We start from the raw sequence: 16,346 nt of genomic DNA on the forward strand, positions 1-16,346 counted from the left end.
ATGTGAACTTCTTGCCCAAATAACCCTCTTTTGGAGAGTTATCAAAGAACAGACACCAATCAGATTTATGATTCTTTCATATTTGCAAGTCGATCTCCTACGATCTCAATAGGTAACGACCCTTCTAAATCTCTTTTTAAATTTGATTGAAGTCTTCTGAACAGAATTACAACGCTCACTACAAGAATTTTGAGTTATAGCGACAGATGTTTTCCCGATGCATGCAAAAAACATCAGCATTATAGGACTTTTCCCAACACTTTTGTTAAAGCGTTGGAAATTAAAAAGCATGTAATTTTTCCCGACGCCTATTCAAATAGCGTCGGGAGAAACGCTAATTTGCTCCGTCGGAAAAATTAGACTTTTCACGACGCTATTTTAATAGGCGTTGGCATATATACACCTAAGAACCCCCGTTTTTCCCGAAATCTCTAATTGTGTGCTTCCCTCTCGCCTTAGTTCCCTGTATCTCTCTAAACACAACCCATTCCTCTTTTCCGTTATCTCCCACCGTTGGTACTCGCCTCAGACACTGTCGCCGTCGGTCTCACCTCAGACGCTGCCGCCGGTCTCATCTCAGACACCGTCGTCGGCTCGCCTCAATCATCGCTCATCCTTGCGTACAGCCGCCATTCTTGCATCCACGATTTGGTTTCGTAAGCCCATCCCTCTTTCCTTTGTTTTTTTTTTTGGTTTGATTGTGATAAGATTCTTGCATCCATGATTTAAATCATTTCTAATTTTTGTATCAACGATTTGATTTTTAGATCTGTAAACTACTTGCTGAAATGTTACTTTCTAACCACATTTGCTGCATTCCTACCGTTTCTGAAAAAGCTTATAAGAGAACTAAATCACCACCTTCATTTTTTTTTTGTGACTTCTATGTGAAAGTAACACTCTGTAGAGAAAAGAAAGGGAAAAAAAGAATTTTTTTTTGCCATAAAAGGTTGGTCCATATCCTCTTCTGCTAAAAGTGTAGAATCTGATTTTAGAAAAAGAAACCATTGATATTTTTGGACTCTTAAGAAGACTTCTCATAGCTAGCTGAAGTAGTCTATTTGTTTTTCCTATCGTTGGCCAAAAGACCTCTAAGTTCTAACTTCATTTTTGGTTCTTGTAGCTTTTATGTTTCCTTTTTCTTTTTACCTCAAAGGTTAACCGATGTCATGCTTTCTAATAGCATGGTTTCTGAATTAAAGAACTAAGACAATTAGAGAACTATTGATGATGGCTGAAAATCACCAGAACTGAAAGGTAATGGGTGGGAGAAATTTTCATTCTTTTTCTTTTTTTCAATGTCATCATTCATCACTGAGGTGTAGTGAATTCTATGAGGATGATTTTGTTTTTTTTTTTTTGGTTTTTTTAAATAATTTTACTTTTTTATTTTTGTTAATTCTATTTTTCATTTTTAGAAAAATATTTTTGAACTGTCACTAAAATGGTAAAAATAAAAATAGTAGATCTCTAGAACTTCCCCTTTTTAGTTTTTTAAATTAAATAGTATTTAGATGCTTACTCAATCTTCTTCAACTTCTTACCAATGAAAATAGAACAGCTAAAAGAGATAAAAAATGTATTATTTAGAAAAAATAAATGAGCTATAAATGTTTTAATGGTGGCGAGTAAGAAGATAAGCACTTAAATATTTTTCTTAAAATTTTGCCTAAAGTTTTGAATAATTAGTAAGTTTAGTTTTAAGAAACTAAAGAGTAGAACAAATTGTTATAGGTGAAATTATCGTACTAGTTTAACTTAAGGTTAGACCAAGGAGGTGATATGGATCGAGCCATCTGAATCACCCGACTAAACGTAATCCGATCGAGTTCGATTGAACTAGTCCACCCAAATCAATCTAAGATCCTCTGCTACTCTCAATTGAACCCTTTATTTGATTTAAGCACTTGAAGTGGAGCTCGAATCTAAATCTACACCTTATTCAATTTAGTTTCTTTTTTCTTCTATTTTAAATTGAATGTGATAAAGAAACTTTCAAAATTTTAAATTAATTGGACTTTTATTGGTTTAAGTGTAAATTTGGATTTGATTAGGTGATAGTATTTATGTTTTCGAGTTAAAATATATGATTAGGAAAAAAATGACGTGTACATGTTATTTTCGTGTGATATATTTGCTCCACCGATAATTATCTTTCTGCACAATATTAGGCATAATGGAACCAATGAGAATCTTATCTTAAGCTATTAACATAAGGTTGTTCCAGCTCATTAGAATGTTCCTTCTTTACATAATGGTGTTGATGGAATTTTTTTATTTTTTTTATTTTGTTACCGATGGTGTGGAACCAATATTCAAAGCCTGTATAGTGAGACTTGTTTAAGTTAAATTTGTGAAGAATCCTATTAAATTTGTGAAGAATCCTTACCTTGCATTATTAGTTGGGAATAGTTTGTTACTCATGTTGGATTGAGAATTTGAGTGTGGAAAAGTTGTTCAAAAATTAGTTGGAAATTTAATAAAAAAATTTGTCGTCTCCTAGGAGAACCATACCTAATTTACAAGACCTTATTTACAGTTGGGGATTGGATTTTTCATGGGTCAAAAACTTAGATACTAACTCACACTTTTTAAGTTGTATTCTTAAAATAAAATAAAAAAAGTTAAGCATTCTTAAGTTAAATTTTAATATTTCTCTCCAATCTTGAGCCATTAGAAATTGTGTTGTTATCCGTAGGTTTATGAAAAGAAGTTAGTCTAACTTTTTGTCCTAATTTCTACAGGATTAAACTTTGTCTATTTGTACTAATTTACAAATTTGTTTAAAAAGTATATTGGAGAATGAATAAGGATTGGATTAAGCTTAGGGATACATTCGCAATACATTATATAGGAGGAGTTGCACAATTTTTAGAAGTGGCAAAGTGCCATGTAAATCATGGGAAAACAAAATGCCCATGTAAGAACTGTCAGAACTCAATGGCACAATCATTGGACGGAGTAGAACGGCATTTATTTACATATGGAATATCTCATTCATATAGTGAATGGATTTATCATCGAGAACCAGCCAACTTAGCTCGATTTCAAAGAGACCCAACTTCTGCCGTAGATGATGAATTAACTAGAGAGTGTAATACTATTAACAATGTTGACATTGAGATGCTTGATCTTCTAAATGATTTGAAAGGGGAAGAGGATGTAGATGATGAGTCGGATTATGAAGATGAACCGGAAGCTAATGTTGATGAAAGAGATACTTCAAACAATCTTGAGGAGTTGATGAATGAAGCATGTAATCAGTTGTACCCTGGTTGTACAAAATTTTCCTCGTTGAACTTCTTGGTGAAGTTGATGAATATGAAGGTGTTCAATAATTGGAGTAACAAATTGTTTGATATGTTACTAAAATTTTGAAAGATGCATTTCCACCCGGTACATCTATTCCTTGTTCATTCTGTGAATCTAAGAGAAAGCTACGTGACTTAGGGCTAAGATATAAGTCAATTTATGCTTGCAAGTACGATTGTATATTATTTTGGAAAAAATTTGCTGATTATCAAAGTTGTCCAGTATGTGGTGAGCCCCGATATAAAATAAATGATGGAAAAGGTAAGAAGATTCCACATAAGGTTTTACGTCATTTTCCACTAATACCTAGGTTGAAGCGATTGTTTTCATCAAAATATTTTGCTTCTGAAATGAGATGGCATAAAGATAAACGAGTCGAAACTGATGGTGTGTTACGACATCCAGCTGATGTTGTAGGGTGGAAACACGTAGATAGGAAGCTTCCTCATTTTGCTTCAGAACCAAAGAATGTTCGGTTAGGATTAGCTTCTGATGGATTTAATCCTTTCGGGAATATGAATAATTCCTACATCATGTGACATGTGGTGCTTGTTCCATATAATTTACCTCCTTAGAAGTGCATGAAAGAATCTAATTTTTTCATGTCTCTGCTCATACCTGGACCGAAATCTCCAAGAAAAGAAATTGACGTGTATTTGATTGCACAACTGGGGAGTACTTTCGACTACACGCATGTTTGTTGTGGACTATTAATGACTTTCCTGCATATGGAGACTAGTTAGGATGGAGTACAAAGGGTTATCAAGCTTGTCCTATTTGTAAAAAACATACACCATCATATAGGATAAGAGGAAAAATCTCTTTCATGGGACATCGGCGATACCTTCCACGTAATCATAATTGGCATAAGAGTAAGCAACATGATGGTAAGTTTAAGCATAGACCTCCATCGATTGTAATGGATGGAAATCAAATCCTAGAACAAGTAATTGCGCTAAACTTTCTTGTGTTATGTAAACATCCATCCAGAAAAGATAAGAAAATGAAGGTATTATTAACTAGACTAAAAAAAGTATATTCTTCGAACTTCCTTATTGGTATAAACTTATGTTAAGACACAAGCTGGATGTCATGCATATTGAAAAAAACGTATGTGACAACTTGCTCGGGACTTTGATGAACATTGAGGGAAAAACAAAAGACATGACAAAAGCTCGTTTAGATCTTGATAATTTAAATATACGGAAGGACTTACACTTGAAAAAGCAAGGAACTAAAGTGGTAAAACCACATGCTGCATATACATTTACAACCAGTGAAATGGTGGCTTTTTGTAAGTTCTTGAAATCGGTTAAATTTCCTGACGGGTTTGTTTCAAACATATCATAGTGTGTTAGTGTGAATGATGGAAAAATATGAGGGTTGAAAACTCATGAGTCTCATATTCTTCTCCAACGATTTAATCCTATTGTTGTTCGAGCATACTTACGAAAGGATGTTAGTACATCTATTGTTGAGTTATGTAATTTCTTTCGGGATCTATGTGTGAAGGTAATCCCCATCAATGATTTGGACCGATTGCAAACAGATATTGTACTTATACTTTGTAAGTTCGAAAAAATATTCTCACCGGCGTTTTTTTTTTTATGTAATGGTGCATCTTGCAGTTCACTTGCCGTATGAAACAAAGGTTGTAGGTCCAGTTAGCTATAGTTGGATGTAACCTATTGAGCGAAGCTGACAGACATTGAAACACTATGTACGAAACAAATCTCGTCCGGAGGGTTCCGTAGCCGAAACATTCATCATGAAGGAATCTTTAACCTTCTGCTCCTTGTATAGAACTAGAATAGAAACAAGATTCAATAGGGATGAACGTAATGATTACTCGATTCCAAGTGGTGAAATTTATAGGCATTTTGAAGTGTTCAAACAATGCGCACGACCATTGGGGGGTTCAACTGTAAGGACGCTATCTGAAAATGAGAAACGAATGACACATCAGTATATATTAAACAACTATTCAAATATAGCATCTTATCACACGTACATTTTTAAGTACATATATGTCTTTATAAATTTCAAGTTCGATATATCAAGGCCAAATTTTCTACATTTCTATTCTTTATTATTCCAATATAGGCAACATTTGAGATTGATTCGATTAAGCTCAGACAACACATCAAACTTATATAGAAGGCACCAATTACAATTTCCTGATTTATTTAGAGCTCATGTAAGTATGCTTATCAATAATTAAAATTATACTTCAATAATGAGTTAAACTAATCTGTACAACGTTAACAGATGTACTCATTTCGTGAAAGAGGAGAAACCTCTGATGATATCTACTCGATAGCATTGGGGCCTGCTAATCAAGTTTGCTCATATAGTAGTTGCATTGTCAATGGTGTGTGTTTTCACTATATAGAGCGTGACAATCGTCAGGTTACACAAAATAGTGGAGTCATGGTGCCTGGAGAAATTGAAGAAGATGAAATGAATTACTATGGTGTACTGCATGAGGTTCTGGATTTAGAATATATAAAAAGGAGACGTGTGATTGTTTTCAAGTGTATATGGTTTGACACATATGCCAAGAAGAAAAGAATAAACATGAATTTAGAGTTTACCTCAATTAACACATCACATTATTGGTATACGGATGACCATTACATCCTTGCTATCCAAGCCAAACAAGTTTTTTATATTAACGATCCTAAGCTTGGTTGTGATTGGAAGGTTGTGCAAGTTGTTCCAAACAAACAAGTATGGGATGTTCTAGAAGATGGAGACCTAGAAAATGATGAAACGGAGTTGTTAGAAATATCTGGTGCAATTGAGGTTGATGAATCAATCCTGGATGCTCTATTATGTAGAGATGACGTTGACCCTAGTGTTGTTGTACGTGAAGATATTTTACAACAGTTGAATAAGAGTGTACCATCCTCAAATGAAGATGAATTTATAAATGATGAGTCGGAAGATATTGAAGTATCTACTGAAAATAGTTCAAGTTCACATCAACATTTAGATTCCAATGATGAAGATAGTGAATAAGTGTATCAACTTATGCATTTAAATTTCGTATTTCATAATCAAATGTTCATGTACGTTGAGATTCATTTTGCATCCCATGTTATCTTACAGAGTCATGGTGGGTCTAGGTCAAAAGCAGGATGCAGCTGCCGTTAACCAGATGGCTCGCCTTACGAATATCAATTATGCATCAGGTAATTATTTATAACATATGAACATTTACGTATCATAACATATGAACATTAGGTATGGACTAAACATAACCTAAATTTTAGGCTCTAAATCGAAAAGAGAACGTGCCTATGGACCTAAAGGAGTGCGTACGAGAAAACACAGCCGAGGTATTAGTTTGGACCGCTATGTCCAAAAGCATGGGAGGATACCTATTGAGATTATTGATGAGTTTAGAAAACCAATATGTCCCTTCACAACGAGGTTTAGTGGTGCCATTGGTACCGTCACATGAGATAAAATTTCATTGCGATGTGAAAACTGGCATGAGGTACCACAAGAAGATCGGGATGCGGCTAAGGATGGACTATTGGTAATTTTATGCATCTTGGTACGTTTTGAATCGTGAATTGAAGCTTACACATTTATTATTAACTATGCAGGAACGTTTTCGAGTGGATTTATCGAAGAGAGTTGTTAATAAATTCATAGAGCGACAGATGCAAACATCGTTCAAGCAATATCGATCATATTTGCATCAATACTATTGTGAATTCAAAGATCTCGTAGAAGCCCGCGCAAACCCACCGGAAAGGCTAACTAATCTAGAAGATTGGAATCATCTATGTGATAGATGGGAGACCCCTGAGTGGAAGGTATGTTTTGTTGTAAGTTTAGTTCTACTATATCTAACTCATTTAATTTAACTTCTACTGATCAATTCATTGTTCTAGGAAATTACAAAGAAGAACAAAAACAATCAAGCAAAGCTCCCTTACAACCATCCAGCTGGTTCCAAGTCATTCCTTCAATTACAACATGAATTGGTAATTAAGGTGTAACTCATTATTCTTTTATACCTTATCTCATTATTATGACTAGTAAATATGTATATTTGAATTGTAGAAAATGAAATAAGGTTCTGATGTTGGTCCGGTGGATTTGTTCCGCGAGAATCATTACAATGAAAAGGATGGATGGGTGAATGATAATGCAGAAGATGCATATGTAAGTTTGATTTTGTCATTATTGCGTAGATTTATTAATTCATGTATACATTATTTAATAACCCAATTCAACTATAAATGTAGGAGAACATGCAAAATTTGATTAAAGCACCAACGGAAGAAGGATGTGAACCAATAACGCTACCAGAGGCTTGTAGAAAAGTTTTAGGTGATCAACAAGACCATGTTAAAGGTCTTGGTTATGGCCCACAACCCACCCCGTGCAGAAGAGGCTCATAATCTAATGTGACGTCTTCTACCTTGTAAGAAAATGAGTTGGAAAAGAAACTAGAGGACATGGAAGTTGAGATGAGAGAGATGAAGACAGAAAATCAAAGATTGAAGGAGTCAATGTCAACGTGGGAGGATAAATGAAATGAGATCTCAAGGATTATGGCTGGGTTTATGGCTGGAAGGCAAGGAGATGGACCATCGAACAACTAGGTATGTATTAGCAACTACATATTCACTTTGTTTAGACATTGTATGACGATCCTGCAGTTATGGTCGTCACATCGCATGCATGTAGTAGGCTTATTAAATCAAGTGCATTGTCATGTGGTTATCCTGCTGTTATGGTAGTCACTTCAACTTCATGCATGTAGTATATTTATAAGATTAATTGCATTGTCGTGTGGCTATCTTGCATTAATGGAAGCTAGCCCGTTTATTTTGGGGTGGGCTAGACGCATTTACGACACTTACATAACTTAGACACTTTTAAACCCATTTGAAGCTAGTTTATGGACCGAAATGACGTGTAGGAGCTTTAAAGACATTTACGTAACTCTGGGGGTGGTCTAAGTGCATTAGGCACGCCTCAAGGCATGTTTGATTTCAGTTTGGCATCCATAGTTCATTTAGATGCCATTTAGCCTTTTTTTCTACTTTCTATTTTTTAGGAGTTTTAAAGACAGGTAGGTTTGTGGGGTGGTTTAAATGCAATACGCTTGCCCCCATGGTTCATTTAGTTGCCGTTCAACCACTTTTTTTGTTTTTTAGCTACTTTCAACTTTCTAGGAGTTTTAAAGAAACTTATGTAGCTTTGAGGGTGGTTTAAGTGCATTAGGCTTGTCTAAGACAAGTTCCGTTTAAGTTTACACATTTATTGTTCACTTAGTTGTCGTTTAGCCACTTTTTCTTCCTACTTTCCACTTTCTAGGAGCTTTAAAGACACGTAGCTTCAAGGGGTGGTTTAAGTGCCTAAACCAACCGAAGGCATGTTTAATTTTAGTTTGCACTTCATGTTTCACTTAGTTACCGTTTAGCCACTTTTTTTTGCTACTTTCTACTTTCTATGAGCTTTAAAGATGCTTATGTAACTTCGAAGGGTGGTTTAGCATTAGCCTCACCTCAATAGTTTAGTTTCCATAGTTCATTTGGTTATTGTTTAGACACATTTTTTGGCTACTTTCTAGGTTGTTCTAACCACTTGAATGTCTTTTTTTTTATTTATTATTATAATTTTTTTTACAGAAATACCGAGGTGAAAGGAAATTTTGAAGCCTCATATTGGAGTTGAACACTTAAAATGACATTTTTTTTTGTATTGGTGTCATTTTGGAGGCTCAATTGAAGCTGAACACTTGAATATCATTTTTTTTTTTTAGTGGTGGAGGCTCATTTTGTAGTGAAACTAACTTGGAAGTGGGTAGAAGGCTTTTAGATTAATTATTATTTTTTACATGTATTTTTGATACTTGCTAATAAAAATGTACTACAAATTTCTTTTGTAGAAGAATATTTGTAGCTTAATGAATTAGCATATTATTTTTGTGTGGAATGATACTATTTATAATATTTTAGGTTTCAATACATAGAACTTTCCGGTATTAGAAAATATAAACTAACATAATAAAATATAAAAAAAAATTATATGCATTTTTTGGGACGCAATAAGGTGTCGACATAAATATGGTAACTAGGGGTTCTGCCACTTTTTGCCAAAGGGTCTCTGCCGACACCTATAAGGTTCTAAATATGATACTTTTACCGACGCTTTCGTAAAACGTCGGCAAAAGTTAGTGCTAAGCCAACGATATGTAAAGGTCGACAAAGGGTCATTTTTTTGACGCCATTGTAAAATGCATCGGGAAAGATTAGAGATCTACCGACATTGAAGATGCGTCGGCAATAGTGTACTTTTTCCGATGCTATGTAAAAAGCGTGGGAAAAACATACGCCGACAGGCCTACGTCGACGCTTTCGCCTACGCTTTTACCTTCGTCGCCATGGACTTTTACCGACGCTTAAAGGGTCTTTCTCGAATTCTTTTAATTTCAATTTGAATTGCATTCTTTTCTGTGATGGTGATTTCATATGTCACCGTGTTATGAAGACTCTGAAAACATCTATGGTGGTGGTGTTTATGATTTTACTACTGATCAAAGAGGACTGGAAAGTAGAGTTTTTGTTTAAGTTTTGAGTTTTGGTTGAAAGGTTGAAGAACAGAGCTCTGTTGGTAGATATTGAATGTGGGAATGGAGGTGGGCATAAATTTTTGTGATAGGTTTGTGACAATAAATATTTGCAATCATACTTTATTTTGGGTTACTGTAAAATGAACAAAAATGGATCTACATAGGTTTGATTTTCCTTGGAATACATATGTGTGTTCTTCAAAATTTTCATTGTCATCCTAGAAGCTGTTGTTGTTGAGCCTATGATTTTATAATGGTTATCTTGTAAAATTGGTTATTTACTCGACTAAGATTTCATCTTAATCATCTCTTATTAATATGATTTCATAAGGCACACGAATAATAAGAATTATTACTAAATTAGAGTCGTCTGATGATTCATACTTTTCCAGTGTGGTTGAATATGTAATTGTTATGGTCACATAGATTGGTATTTTTACAACTTCAAGCATATAATAGAAGAAATGAAAGACAAGTTATATATTGATAGTCTATGCCACTTTCTGGGATTCAGGTATGAATGATTGAATGATTTTTTTGGTTCTTCTTATCCTTAACTTTATTGGATTCACAAAGTTCTTAGGTTAACAATTGTTTTTGCTTGTAATGTTTGTTTCCGGTTTGATTAAGTGGCTTTTGGTTCACATATAAATATACAAAAGTTTAATAGAGCTTAACTGAGGTGCAATAAAGCTACTAATTTACTTGGCTCGAGTGAATAATTTGGAAGGATTCATTCCGTAATTTAGTTTACAATTTTTGTTGAGAAATTATAAAAGGGATAGGTTAATAGTTCTATTCATTGACCTTATATGTAGAGTTGGACTTGGTTATGTCAAGTTTTACTTTGAAGAAAATGAAATGTTTTTAACCTCTCTTATGCTAACAATTGGTAAGGAATAAGAGAGTTGGAGATTTAATTTTAAGCGTGATGAACTCAATACTTAATCATGTAATATAATATGTTGGTAGATTGAATTAAATCATTTTTTTGTTTCAGATGAAGTTACAGAGTAAAATAACTTACTTGCCCAAATGGAGTAAAAGAACTCTACCAAATTAGAGAAAGTCACTTTGGTTGGACCTGAGAGGACTGTTCAAGTTGCCTTAGTCAAGACCTCTATGTTGGATGATTTATAGAATAAAAATTAGAAGTTCATGAAATATATGGAGATTTGCCAAGTAATACTTATGATTATGATGCTTGATATTTGAGTGAGTGAGCCACTTCATCCATCATCATTTCTGTCGTTTTATAAGGTGGAATTTTATAGGTTTCTTGTCTATTTTAGGAAGAAAATAAAATCTTGGACAAGATGCATAGGTAGAAGTTGCAGACGTTGAAAAATTAACGTAAATTATGAGGGAACTAGAAAAGATTGTTCTTGCTAGTGATGCAACAGCAAATTATGCGAGGGATTACCAGTGCAGACTTCAAGAGATAGAATGTAATGTGCCTAAATATTTTAGTTAAAAGTGTCTTTTCTTTAACATGTACTACTTATGAATCTTGGATTGCATTACAAAAATAGTTGAGATTTATTTCTATGTCCTTCACGAAGAAAGGAAAAACTTGACGAAGAGTTACTCTTGCCAAAGTAACAACCATTTGACTGTACTTGTAGCAAATGAATGGAAAGATGCAATTGACAAGGTTATGCCACTAAAATAGACTATTGGTACTATAAACTTTTTACCATTCGAGTTATATAATTATTATGAAAATGCCTATAATTTACTTCAAACCCCTTTGTTGAAGAATCTTTTGGTAATTTATATCGTAACATTTGTACTTATTTAGTTCATTGTACCCACAATTGGAATTGTACATTCTCTTAAAACAGATTTTGAGAGAAGTCTTCTTTGAGGTTTCATTTCTAACATACATCTCCTTTCTTCTAGCTAGCAGGAATCTTTTTGGACACAAAAATTCTCGATGCATCTTCTCAATCATCCATGATAAGATATGCAAATGCAGTTGAATTATATGAATGAACTCCATGATCAGTGTATGCTTCTATAATTTATTTTTATCTTCTCCTCATGCATTTTTCAGCACATTCTCTACTAAGAAATATCAATATTGCAAGATTTTTTGTGATTTGGTTTCGTATTAGTGATGTGAGTTTAAAAGGAACGTCCATTTTTTGGATTTCTAGCAGCTAAGTCATGGGAAGCCTCCTAATAATGGTCAGCTTTCTATTATTTCATCTTGAGACTTTTGTGCATAACTTCTTTCTTATGTTCTATCAGTTGCATCAATTCAAATATTTACATCATAATTTTCTATTCTCTTTAATTTCTTGTATCAACTTCATGTGGCTACGCATGACATTGTAAAATTTCAATTTTCGATGAATGGAATGAGATGCTGAAGTAGTAGTGACAATGCTTGGTCGCCAAAATTATTGGGATTGTCTGATGAATTGGCAGATTTCCACAAACATGCTGATTTTGACGAGGTCTTGCAATTAGTACGACATCATTTAGTTATGTTTATAGTGGTGGTAGTGTTGGTGTGTTGCCCTAAACTTGTAGTTTGTATTTATGTAAAAACAAATATATATTCAATCAATTTGTTGTTGAATTCATAGCATTATATTGTCTAAAATCCAATAAACTAAACATCAAGGTTATTATCATGTAACCGGGACAATGTATATATTGGGTATATATATGATATACTGGGCGTAAATATTTGATATACCCTTCATATACTAGGTATATATTTGATATACCCCTAATATACAAGTGGATAATGTCTCGGGAATAACCTAAAGGGTCTATAATATATGGATAAGGCTGGGTACCTTATCCTGGCAACACTATGGATACGGCCACTTTGTAAATATTACAGACGACTTGATCCAGGTCATTCGTGTGGAGACATGCGAGTGAGGGTATCCTATACAATGAGTTTATATAAGACCGAACCGCGAAATAGTCAATCTTTAGATGTAACACCGTTAACTAATAGATTGTTATTTCTTAGAATGACCAGGCAACTCATTCTCAATCTTGAGTGAGTTATGGACTCCTGCCCGTGAGGGCTCGTCCTTTGATCTATATGGGTGAGAGTGGCCCGAGTCGCCGACTCAATATTCTTACCATTTTGGGGATGAGACCGAGTGGAGAGCTGGGAGCATAACTTCACAAGATGGAATTCACTCCTCCCCAACTTTAGGGAGTAGATGAGTGTTCTCTTAAATGCTGACTCTGGGATTTGAACAAGGGGCCCTACCCTCTCATTGGCCTGAGAGAGACTTCCCGTTATTGGTCGGACCATAATCGGGTTGTTCATTAGAGGAACAATAATATTTAAGGAGTAAGATGTAACTCAGGGGTAAAACCGTAATTTGACCCAGCTTGAGTTACGAGCACTCGTGAAAGATTGACTCATTAATGGTAATATATCCATGGACCCGAAAACATTATGCAGTGAGAAGAGTGAACAATGGGTCTTTAGTGGAGTGACCCGTAGTTAGGAATGTTGATTAACTCGGTCAATGAGTTTGACTGATTAATCTCGCATCGTTGGAGGTTCTGATCTATAGGTCCATTATGTCTCCTTGCTAGCTCATAACGGGTAAAACGAGGATCAATTTTTTGGAAAATTTTGAAATGTTTAAATTGTTCAAGGGATTATATGTATAGTGATACATTATAATATATAGTTAATTCTAATTAAAACTATATATTATAAGAGATATTATTTGGATGAGATTCAAATAAAAATTAATATGAATAAGATTCATATTAAAACTATATGCTAAAAATAATGTGCATAAGATGTACATTACAATATTACAATTATAAGTTTTATGAGAGAAATGCTATGTAATATTATTCTATTTTCGTAATAAATAATTAAATGTTAATTATTTATTGGATTTATATATATATATATTAATTGTTAATTAGATTAATAATTATTTATTAATTAATATGATTAATTAATTAATATATATATATTATATATATTATTAATTATTATTATTAATTAATAATATTAATATATTATAATTAATATTTAACTCCCCTCCATTTTAGCAGGGGAGTGAGCAGTTGAATGAGGTGGGGTAACTCCCCACATCATATGGTTGGTTTTCTTCTCTTGAAAAGGACAACCAAGCCCAAAGAACTCTCAGCATCTCTCTCAAGCATTACTCTCTCAACTCTTCCTCACGTTTCAAACCGACGTTCCCACAAGCGAGATCATCGCACCCTGAGGATAGTAAGGAAGATCTTTTGGTAGTGTTGGGAGGATTCATTGAAGAAGAGTTCTTCAAAGGTAAGGGAAACCTTTTCTTTCCACTGTATTTTACTTTTGAACATTGAGTGGTTTTGTTTGTCAAAATTGATGAACGAAGATCATCGCTTCCGCTGCGGGATTCACATCCCATCAGGTAGAGACCCCTCTATAAGTCCGTTGTTGGAAAAAAAAAATTTCTATTTTGATTAATTTTGAATTTTAGTTTTATCTTTTGAGGTCTATTTATATTTATGTTTAGTTGTATGTGACAAACTTGTCGATGAGAGAGAGTATTTTGCTTTGCACAAGGGAATTGGCATTATATGAGGAGATACATGGGTTGCAACTACAAATTCTTAAATTCATAGATGGTCTATTGAAGGGTGTAATCGTCAGAAGGTTGATGAATTAGCAACGTTGTTTAGGATGTTTTAGCGGAGGTCGTGCTGAAATTTTGTCATTTTTGTTGGAGTTATGTTTGATGAATTAGAATTGAATCTTTATTGTCTATTGAGTTTATACAAAAGAATGTAGTAGTTTATAAGTATACATGTTTTTTTTATTTGAGTTATGATTGATAAATGAGTAGTAAATCCTTTCAGTTATCTATAAAATAGAATGTTGTTGTTTATAACTACAGATTTTTTAGGTAAGTACTTGCATTTTTTTAAGACTATTAAGATTTGTGCATAGGTTAATAAATGGGGAAAGAATTGTGCATAGGTTGAGAAATGGGGAAAAATGTTGGTTAGCCCACGTGATTAACCAACAATTTTTTTTAATTAAATTATTACTCAAACAATGGTGGCATCGCCCATCATTGAAAACCAACATTTGGTGACTGACATATAATCTCGGACATTCAATGACGGACGTTTAATGATCGACACGGTAGGCTACAATATCACTAGAATAGATGGCGGGCTACAACCGACATCATAAGTGACCGTCATTGTAGGAAACAATGACAGTCACCTACAATGGCGGGCCAGGCCCGTCATTGATACACGTCCGACATTAAAAAGCTACCATAACACTCGAAACAATGTCAGACGCATGTCCGACATTATTTCCCTGATTTTGTACTAGTAACAGAGATCGCGAATCTTCAATTGGAGGATTCGCAACTTAAAAGGAAGTGTAACAGAATCTCCTCTAACGAATAGGTGAGTTTGAGAGAATACTGATCTTTACTGTTCTTTGCTATATTCAACTCGGGCTGAGACTATTTAGATTTTCATTAGGGATAACGACAAGACTAACCCTTTCTTCAGTAAAAAAAAAATGATTTTTATCTTGCATTTGAAAACTTAAATTTTTTTATACTTTTGCTTATGTAATTTACATATTGCTCATTGTTACTTTTTTCGTGAGTTACTCTCTGTTATTATCTCTTCCCAGCACAACTCCAAAAAAAATCCCTCCCTCTTCGTTTCTTTCTTCCCGATCTTCATCTTCTTCTCTCTCCCTTACTCCCCATTTTCTTGTCCATTAAAACACTTAGATCTCATATTCTTTCTTTTTATTTTTTCCAAACTGATTAAAAAGTATAAAATTAATGTGATAATTTATTTTAATAGCAAATTCCAAGTTTAGAAGGAAAATTTTTCTGGAAAAATTTTCATATATTAGTGGGGTTTCCAAATCGATTAAAACTTGAATTTACAAAAAAATATGCTTCAATTTGTGGTGAAAAACTTGCAACCCATTTTCTAGGTATGAGAGGCAGCTAAAAAATGATAATTATTTTTTTATGATAAGATATTTAATGTGTATAATTTGTGAACTAAAAAACGAGAATAACTTTTTCTTTGATTTTTTTTCCTGTGATTGAGAAAAAGCAGTTTATGGGATTTGAAGCGACTATGTAGTCCGTGTTGGGTAATTGAGGAGTCAAAACAAATTCATTCGGCTAAGAACTAAGACCCAATTTCAATAGGTTTTTGCTAAACATATATACATATATATGTTAGCTTGGCCGTGTAGGGTTGACATGTAGTGTTGTTGCACACACATTGAGTTGCGGCCAAAATTGTATAAATCTAAGGGTAGCAGCTATTTGGCAAATTCCAGGACGAGTTTTTCGGATTGTAGAGCAACGTCGGCAACCGTTCTCGTGGGTATTTGGTAAGGTTTTTCATTCTATATTTTTAAGTAGCTATTGTCGTAGTGCTTAGAAGCTAG

At 33.9% G+C, this 16,346-nt stretch overlaps 1 long non-coding RNA gene and 1 pseudogene across 4 annotated transcripts; both read left to right on the forward strand.

Moving 5' to 3' along the window:
- The first annotated feature begins 1,707 nt into the window (after nucleotides 1–1,707).
- LOC111016231 (uncharacterized) lies at nucleotides 1,708–9,219 on the forward strand (annotated as a pseudogene). The gene is made up of 9 exons (XR_002602159.2): nucleotides 1,708–5,319; nucleotides 5,416–5,509; nucleotides 5,581–6,506; nucleotides 6,588–6,856; nucleotides 6,927–7,139; nucleotides 7,218–7,310; nucleotides 7,390–7,491; nucleotides 7,575–7,934; nucleotides 8,967–9,219. The product of XR_002602159.2 is annotated as an uncharacterized LOC111016231 (transcript).
- Nucleotides 9,220–9,406: 187 nt separating this feature from the next.
- Nucleotides 9,407–12,501, forward strand: LOC148212426 (uncharacterized). Of its 3 annotated transcripts, none has more exons than XR_015789626.1 (2): nucleotides 9,407–9,999; nucleotides 11,813–12,501. It is a non-coding gene; the product is annotated as an uncharacterized LOC148212426 (long non-coding RNA). The 3 variants fall into 3 exon arrangements; XR_015789627.1 differs by having other exon boundaries at nucleotides 9,407–9,976; XR_015789628.1 differs by having other exon boundaries at nucleotides 9,407–9,746.
- The last annotated feature ends 3,845 nt before the right edge of the window (nucleotides 12,502–16,346 follow it).

The sequence above is a fragment of the Momordica charantia genome, assembly GCF_013281855.1.
Source record: "Momordica charantia cultivar OHB3-1 chromosome 3 unlocalized genomic scaffold, Mcharantia_2.0 BLBB01000003.1, whole genome shotgun sequence".
Lineage (NCBI taxonomy): Eukaryota > Viridiplantae > Streptophyta > Magnoliopsida > Cucurbitales > Cucurbitaceae > Momordica > Momordica charantia.